Genomic DNA, 7849 nt, shown 5'->3' on the forward strand with positions numbered 1-7849 from the left:
GAAGAGATCTGATTGCACCGTTTCGGTTAAACTCTCACGAGTAAAACACACTAAATTCACCGTGAAAGAATATTTCTTTGTATTGCGTATTTAAATATGATAAAATTAAGTTATTATTTATAATAATTGTTCAATCAAAGCATCTTATGAAACTATAACGCACCTTTTTTCCTATATGTCAAATTCTCATTCCAAAATGAAAGTAAAATGGGCCTGCAGATTGTTTTCAAATGGAGTATTTTCATTGGTCACAGGAAAACCTCGGACCAATGAAAGTACTTAAAGGGAACAACTCTGCTGTGCCAATTTACTTTCATTTTGGATTTGAGTAGAGTATTTATTTATCTAAGATTTGAGACAAAGATTGTTTAAAGATTGGTGAAAAATTGATGAATATATGCGCTGATAATTGAGATGCTAGTGATATTTCTATGCAAAATGAAAGTAGAGTAAAATATCTTTATAATATTTTAGTCATAAATTTTTTATTTTTTTTTCATAATTTTTTTTTAGGGTTTTGGGTTGTAGAGGGGGAACGGGGGTATAGTGTAAGTCATGGCCACGCGACGTTTACCTGTGTCTGTGATAGTCATGTTACTGAGATTAATGATTATTTGCCTGATTAAAATTATTTTCCAAATAGACAAGAGCTTTTTATTCTCATAAACACAATTATTAAGTCAAATAAGTTTATATAATAGTTATATTACAACAGAAAAGCAAAGCACTAGGTTGAAGGGCCACTCACTTTTGAAACAGACAAGCAGAATTATATACCAAAGATGAATTAGTAATCAAAAATGTATCGAATCGAAAAAAATCGAATCGAAGTGTCTAAAATCGAAATCGAATCGAATCGAACATTTGGTGTATCGTTGCAGCCCTATTAAACTGTACTCCCAAATAAACATGGAATTTCAAAATGCTGGAAAATATATGCTTTGATAATCTGGTAACAATTAATAAATTGATAACTGAATTCTAATTTAATAAGACCTACATTTTATTTCTTCTATTAACCTTTAAAAGAACGAAAACAAAGCACAAGGCATAATTTTCTGATTCAAAAAAAAAAAAAATTTTCATCCAGACCATGAAATAAAAAATTTTGAGTAGGGGCAAATTTTGTGAGTCGGTCGCGTTACTGCAAACAAACATTTTTTTAAGGATGGCCTGATGGGACTGAAAATAGTTTTTCCAGATAAATGTACCATTTAATGTAGGGTTTAGACCACTAATCTTTGTGCAAAATTTCAGATCATTCCGGCACTGCTTTTTTCCAGAATAATTATTCAAATTGTAAAAAATGACCTAAAATGAAAAGCGTTTAAACACTGCTCACTCAAATCGGGCTAAGAAAATCATAAAATACCATTTTTCATTTATTTCAAAGTAAATTTCTAAGCTATCTTTGCATATATTCCTGTTCAATTTAAGTACCCTGCTGATTTATGTAAGGAATTCAAATGTTATGTTTTTAGGCTTTAAAACCTCAGTGGAGTCCCTTTAACTTCTATAGCAACTAATGACACAGAGAACAACCATTTACTTTCCATAGCAACCACTGTTTTCAAAAGGAACCGTTAACTTTCCATAGCAACACGTGACTTTCATAGCAGCAATTGACATTCCATAGCAACCATTGATCCTAACAAATTTTGACTTTACTTAGCAACCATTGATTTTAATAGCAACAAAAAAGAGAAAAAAGTGGAGTGTTACAGGTCCCGCCTTGCAGTGACTTTTATCTTAAATGTACAATATTTGAGATGCTTATATGAACTTCGTGATAATTATCAGTTTAAGATTAGAATCTGCTTTTCATTCATAACTTGCAAAATTTATTGCTCCATGTCAGTTAGAGCCTTTATAATCAAGTGAGCGACATAAGGTTCATCATGACCTTCTTGTTCATATTTAACTAGATTAGAATAAGACATTGTTCTGCAAAATTTCCTCATTAATAAGATACTTATTATGCGTTAATCTTGTGTCTTATTTCTCGTTTCAGCGGCCATGGATCAAAATTGTTGTGATGCAGAATCTCTTGTGACATTTTACAATATGGATTTGTGTAGTTACAGATTATTTCGAGCAATAAAAAAACCATGTTCCTTTGTTGACAAGGTAAATCTTAAATTATCTTTATGATTGACAGATCAATAATGTCCAATAAAGATAGTAAAATAAAATATCAATGGACAATTGCTTCATTCAGCCAAATCATAAACAGAATGAATTTAGGGAAATGTTGAAAAAATATTAAATTTTACTACAAGTTTGTAAGCCGAGTTTCAATACCATCTGAGTTTAATACCTCTTAAGCAAAGTTTGGTACTATAGTTTATTATCTTACGAAAAGGACAGTGGTTATACTCAGATATCAGCTTAGGCCAAATAGTTTAATTTAGCTGACAACAGGCAGTGCTTCTACTCAGATGTCAGCTATTATGCCCAGATTGCTTACAGCAGGCCTGAGGTTTATACTGTGATGTCATCGCATGCTCATATTAGTCGATTGTACTTGTATTATCAGCTTGTGCCTCTAAACCAAATATCAGCTTTTGTCAAATAGTTTAATTCATATGACTGACAGAAGGCTGTGGTTCTACTTAGATGTCAGCTCTTGCCTAAATGATTAAATTCAGTTGGCTTACAGAGGTTTGTGGTTCTACTCTGATACCAGCTTGTGCTTAAAAAATTCAATTCAGCTGGCTTGGGGAAGGTGTATTTTTCAATTTTGTTCCTTCACGGAATGCCCGAGGTTCCCCTCTGAACTTGTCAGCTCATGCCTATATTAATCAATTAAGTTGGCTGATTCTTATCGGATATCAGTTTGTACCTAAATATTTCAATTCAGTTTGTTTACAGATGGTCTGTAATTCTACTTGTATTCCAGCTAATATGCTTAAATGAGTCATTTCAGCCGTCCGGTGGAAGATGTTTTATTCAATTCAATTTGCTTACAGAAGGTCTGTGGTTCTACTCAGGTCGAGGACTTATAATGATCCATATAATAAAGGGCAATTTCAATATATTCTATTTATATTTCTATCACTTTATTGCAACTATTTTTAAAAATGAAGGAGACCTATAAGCGATTGGGCTAGATGTATTATATATGTTATATAATTTGATTTATAAAAAAAATGTTCACACATGCCACTATAATAAATAAACTACTTAGTTACTTATGCGTATGGAATTTTATGATTTGCATTTACTTAGGTTCACCCTAAATGTGTGTGAATCATAAAACACATGAAATATATTATTATACTTAATAAATCCTGTAATCTACATTGTTATATTTCGATTTTCTCATTTATTCTTTATACTTTTTTTCAGAAAATCAGCTCGACAATGATTATTATGCTTCTACTAGAGTCCAATATGAATACTTAACACCTGGTTCCTGGCTATACAGAAACATATCCCAAAGAAAAATGTTTAAAAACAGTGCATCACCAATACCTTGTACAATCTTTTAGTTCCTAAATGCTGAAACAAAGACAGACCAGCAAAGTTTTGCATCATTTGTACTTAAACTTGTTTTCTTCCAAGGAGAATTTACATCTGTAAAGAAAGTTCTTACCAAGGCCGCTGTCAAATATTTCAAAATATCCTTCTGAACTTACTCACATACCATTAAAAAACACAAATGAAACTTGTAAAATATTCTTGTAATTAAAGTGGATTGGTCTACAATGTGCACATTTTCCACAAGTATTGATAACAATTTTGCATTGTGTATTTTGGATATATTTTGGAAATGTTGATAAAGTTCTAAAATGATTTAGTATGCTGGTAATAAACACAATATATGGTGAATTATAAAATTTTGTTCTAAGAAAACTTTATTATATGTTATATATTTATAAATCGTATCGGATCATGTATCTAACACATGCCTACAACACCAATATACATTTTTTTGTGGTTTGCTTTAACATATCAAACTAAATACTAACTATAAAAATAATTATTTATGGTTAATATAGATCTTCCATTATAGACCAATTCACTTTAAAGAAATTAGATTAAATTTTTTTTTATTTTAATAAGATTAAATTATGTGTTCTGCTATTTTGGAGTGAAATAGTTTAACATATCACTACATAATGACAAGCTTTGAAAAAAATCATTATATTGTTGGAACAAATTATTCAGTAATTTTGATGAGTATAAGTTTGTTGATTTACTACTTTTTTTCGCTTACGCTTACAAAAAGGATAATCAAATTTGAAAGTTGCAAAATAACTATAGAAAAATTAGAACAAAAGTTTTTATGTTGCATTTTGCTATTGGTTATGGAAATCTACCAACCGTAATCTGGCATAGTACATTTGGCCGTTTTTCCAAAAAAAAAAATTTTTAGGGAAATTTAATGTGTATAAGATAAATCAATCAAAAATTATGAAAATGCTAATTTTGGCTACGATTAAATTAACACAGACCTTTGTTACTTTAAAAAGTAACAATTATTATAAATTCTGCAATGAAAATTAGTTTATTTTTTATAGTTTTTTTTTTTAATTATGCATTGTTCAATTGCAAAATAGAAATTGATTTTACAAAGAAAAATGTTGTTTAATTGTATCATGTGAAGATTTTATAATATTTCACAATGTCATTTACAAATATTTGATGTTAAATTTGATGCATTTTCAAAATGGCGCCGTTTGTTCGCAAGTATTATATGTTTTTCAATAGATCATGGCTTAATCACATTATTTTCTGAAATATTTATCTTTCTTTCACATATTTAAAGATTTTTAAAGCACATCATGTTGCCAGAATTTTCATGTTTGCTCCTACATTGTATATTTAGTTTTTGCCCTGTTCTTGAACACTTACATAATCAGCATATAGAAAACTATACAGAGTTATACCAAGACATGCTATATTGTGGCGAGAAGGATTTACCTAGCGCGTTTCAAGACCATTCTATTTTAAGATAAAAATATATCATTGGTTGGATGACTCGACAAGTTATATGACCTAGATTAGATGGCTATAATTTAATATAACCGATGCTTTCAGGTTATATAGCAAACAGTTTTTTTTATAAATGACCGTATTAACTTTCAGAAGTCTTTAAGAAATTTATAAAATTACACAAAATGCCTCCTTGGTTTAATAAAGAGAAGTGAAAAAAGTATCTTAAACTTTCAGTAGATGTGTGCTTAAGTGGTGTAAAGCTATAGTTATAGGTTGATCTGTATATTTGTACATAATTTATTAATGTATTAGTTATCCATGTTCTAGTCAGATTTGATCTCGTTTTTTTCAGTTAAGTATATACAAGTATATTTACAAATTCTAAATACTTTTTTCTTGTTTGAGGTACTGTGTATCTCATTGTCAAACTAGTATGTTTATATGCATGTACATAATTTATATTAAGTGATCAGAAAATGACATGTGCGTTACTTACCTATGTATATGTAATAAAATATTAAGGTAACACAATAAGGATACATCCGAAGGATGGAATATTGTCATGCTACTATGACGTGAAATATGGCGAATTATGGTCATCATGGCCTTCTTGTTACTTTAAGAGATGTTTTTTGTGGGTATTATGTATATAGTTTCCTAATTATGATTTTGTATAATTTACAAAGATAAGTATTTTTGTATTATGTATATGTATTCAACATAGCTTCGTTCTCTCAAACCAAAATCATATCAGTAATAATACTCTCATACAACAAAGTTGTAAATATTGTAATACAATGTAATTACTTATACTTGGTTAATTAGGGGCATCATGGCCGTTTTGTTACTTTTATGATTTGGTATACATGTATAAAGTTTTCTTAGTGGAATTTACCATTAGGATTTGTAATTGTCCATATTTCATTTATTGCCGGGACACAACTCATACACAATTGAATGTATCTATCTGATTGAGGTACAATGTATATGCGATGTGAAAATTTTGTAGTAATTTACCTTTGTAACAGTTTATACTAAATTATCATGCAGAGTATACCTTTAAAGGCACATTATGCCTCAGAAATCTGTTTTTATACAATTCTTTAGAAATGTCAAACATGTGTTTAATAATGATTTTAAGAAAATGATAGATTTTTTAAAATAGCTGGGGAAAGTAGCGCTGAATGTGCAGTTATATGCCCTAAAGTGAACAAAATGTAAACAAAAGTAGTAGTTTTGCTTGCATACAAAATAATAATATACTATAATTGCCAACAAAGCAGCTCGATCAAAGATGGTTCAATTTTATGACGAATGAGTATTTTTTTGAAACTGTAAACAAAGTTTTTTTAAAAAAAAAAAAAAAGATTTCTGAGGCATAATGGGCCTTAAAGTCTGTATGATGTTTGAACATGAAATATTATATTATCCTTCTGACAAAATGGCATTCAAGGTCATTGCAACTTATTTGCAATAGAAGAGAGGCTGTTGTAAAACTATTTGAAGATTTATATTGACATGTTATGATGAAAATTCATATTGATTTTTTTAAGTAAGTTGGTTAAAGACATACATCAGAAATGCTATCATTTCATTTTTTTTTTCATCAAACTGATATTTACAACAGATTTGACCATTTTACAAGTTATAGAAAATGTTAGAATTAAGATATTACTATTTAACTGTTTTACATTTTATTGAGTAAAGGGAGATAAATATGTACAAGTACATTTTGTTATAATATATTATAATAATCATACTGTCAGTACTGATTGCAAGTATGATATGTTTACAGAAATCTTGGATTTTATAAATTAATGTTCTATACATGTATGTAGATTATATCATAGTTCATCTATTTAATAAACATAAATTTGTGAAACAACATTGATGTTTTATTTATCATACACTAACATAATATGTACGTAAATCAGTTTCGTTCTAAGGATAACTTGGGGTCTGAAGCTGTATAACACAATTATCCTGGATGTTGTGTTTTATTGGGGAAATACTCATTATGTACCACCAGTACTGGTTTAGTCCAGGAATAAAGAGTACACACATGTTTGATTCTCAATATTAACAAGTTTGAGTGGTCCTATTGTACAGATGCAAATTGTTGAAAAGCAATTATTAAGGTGGCTTTATTATGAAAGTACAATATATGAACCAGAACAACAAGGATAGAAACCTTTTGATTGATGTTGACGAGAAAGAAAGATCAAAACAAAATTTGTTTTTATAAAATTACTAAGATAATCAAATAAAATGCTGGCCACTTGATACGATTTAATCTATAATGACATTTCTAGTTATAACAAAACCTAGCCGCATTATAAAAAGCTTAAAGATGGGTAGTTCATTCCCGAAACTGAAGTTGTTTTTAATACAATTTTCAACTTGTTCTGATGTTGTCATATGTTCCTCTACATAACAGCAGGAAATTAGCATTGAAACAATTATTGTTCTTAATGCATGCTGCATAACTAATCAAGGGCCATAACTCGGTGATGAAGGGTCTGACAGGAGCAAGCAACAATATGCACATCTCCTCTCCCATACACTTTCATTAAATTTCTGCCAGCACTTGCAGAGAAATAGAAGGGAAACGATTATTGCTCTATATGTATACTACATAATAAATCAATGGCTAAAAACCTATTGAAGGTTTCCATAGTCTCATTAAATTCCAGACAGTAGCTGCAGAGAAATAGTATATAAAGCGTATATATGCCTACTGAATAACTAATCAAGGGCCATATAACTAATCAAGGGCCATAACTCTGTGTTGAAGGGTCTGACTGGAACAAGGCGACGATATGCACATCTCGTATTGGTATTGATGGTTCCCATAGTTTCATTAAATTTCTGCCAGTAGTTGCAGAGAACTAGCAGATGGAAAGCACCT

The 7849-nt window shown here is 29.8% G+C and overlaps 1 long non-coding RNA gene across 1 annotated transcript; it reads left to right on the forward strand.

Annotated features, from left to right (window-relative positions):
- Positions 1 to 890: 890 nt before the first annotated feature.
- On the forward strand, positions 891 to 3525 carry LOC132749598 (uncharacterized). The gene is made up of 2 exons (XR_009628442.1): positions 891 to 2127; positions 3349 to 3525. It is a non-coding gene; the product is annotated as an uncharacterized LOC132749598 (long non-coding RNA).
- The last annotated feature ends 4324 nt before the right edge of the window (positions 3526 to 7849 follow it).

The sequence above is a fragment of the Ruditapes philippinarum genome, unplaced genomic scaffold (genome assembly GCF_026571515.1).
Source record: "Ruditapes philippinarum isolate M1 unplaced genomic scaffold, ASM2657151v2 ctg21187_1_1_1_1, whole genome shotgun sequence".
Taxonomy (NCBI): domain Eukaryota; kingdom Metazoa; phylum Mollusca; class Bivalvia; order Venerida; family Veneridae; genus Ruditapes; species Ruditapes philippinarum.